Below are 1,225 nucleotides of genomic sequence, written 5' to 3' on the forward strand. Positions count from 1 at the left end.
TTGTTTGCTTAGCTTTGATGAATGCTTAGGAGGTCTCAAGGAGCACCCTCGCATCAAATTGACCACGAAATCAACCAAACCTTGAGACAAGTCTGTAGGCTTTATCAAGACGAGGGAAGAGGTTTTGGTGATACAGTTGATAGTGAGAGTGATACTTACTCTTCAAGTTCACCACGCGAATCAATGGCGGGACAAGAGAATGATGTTTTGTTTCGTGAGTTCGGAAATCCGGAGGATTATGAGCTCACGGGAGGTATTTTGCTACCCGTCACGGAAACCAACTTCTCAATCCATCCACAATATACTCGAATGGTCCAATCGGAGCAATTTTCCGGAAGTGCAAGTGAGGACCCTATTGAACATTTGGACCGATTCCTTGAATTGTGCGTAATGATGCAAACCAATGAAGTGAGGCAAGACTACATTCGTATGCACCTTTTCCGGCAATCTCTCACCGGACGAGCAAAGAAATGGCTAAAGTAAGTAAAGCCTAACACTTTCACAACATGGAGGGAGGTTGTAAAGGCGTTCTTGAAGCGCTTTATCTCCGAAGAGAAGACCGCCGAAATGAGAAGGAAAATTGCATCATTTGAGCAAGAGGCCGATGAAAGTCTTGGTGAAGCATGGGAGAGATTCAAAGAGTTGGTGCAAGCATGTCCCCACCATGAGTACAATCAAGGGTTGCTCATGCGGTTTTTCTACGACGGATTGGAGCCCATGTCAAGAGCCAATTTGGATGCGGGGGCGGGTGGTCAATTAATCAAGATCCCTCAAAATCAAGTTGAAGCCACAATAGAAGAGGTAGCAAAGAATTACTCTTGGGGGGGCCGAAGAAGAAACGCTCCAAAGAGAGGTGGTATTTACGAATTGGAGAAAGTTGATCAATTACAACATCAAATTGATCAACTAACAAAAGGGCTTTCCAAGTTGAACACGAGTGTGAATGCAAGTTCAAGTGGTGGAGCAAGCTCTTCTCAAGTTAACTCTTTCTCTTGTCAAAATTGTGGAGGAACGAACCATGATACATCCTATTGTGGAGGTTTAAACCCCAAACATGTAGCGGCATACAACACAAGGCAAGAGGGATTTAGAGGAAGCAGCGGTGGAGTAGCTTGGAGACAACCACCACCTGGGTTTGTACCTCAACCTCAACAATGGAACCAACAAGCTCAACCTTCCTATAACTCCAACCCTCAATATCAAAATCCACCTACATCTCAACCCC

General features: G+C 44.9%; 1 non-coding gene across 1 annotated transcript; it reads right to left on the bottom strand.

The window, feature by feature from the left end:
• Positions 1–564: 564 nt before the first annotated feature.
• On the bottom strand, positions 565–672 carry LOC145569587 (small nucleolar RNA R71). The gene has a single exon (XR_014096177.1). It is a non-coding gene; the product is annotated as a small nucleolar RNA R71 (small nucleolar RNA).
• Positions 673–1,225: the final 553 nt, after the last annotated feature.

Source organism: Chenopodium album, chromosome 11 (assembly GCF_948465745.1).
Source record: "Chenopodium album chromosome 11, dcCheAlbu1.1, whole genome shotgun sequence".
Classification (NCBI taxonomy): Eukaryota; Viridiplantae; Streptophyta; class Magnoliopsida; order Caryophyllales; family Amaranthaceae; genus Chenopodium; species Chenopodium album.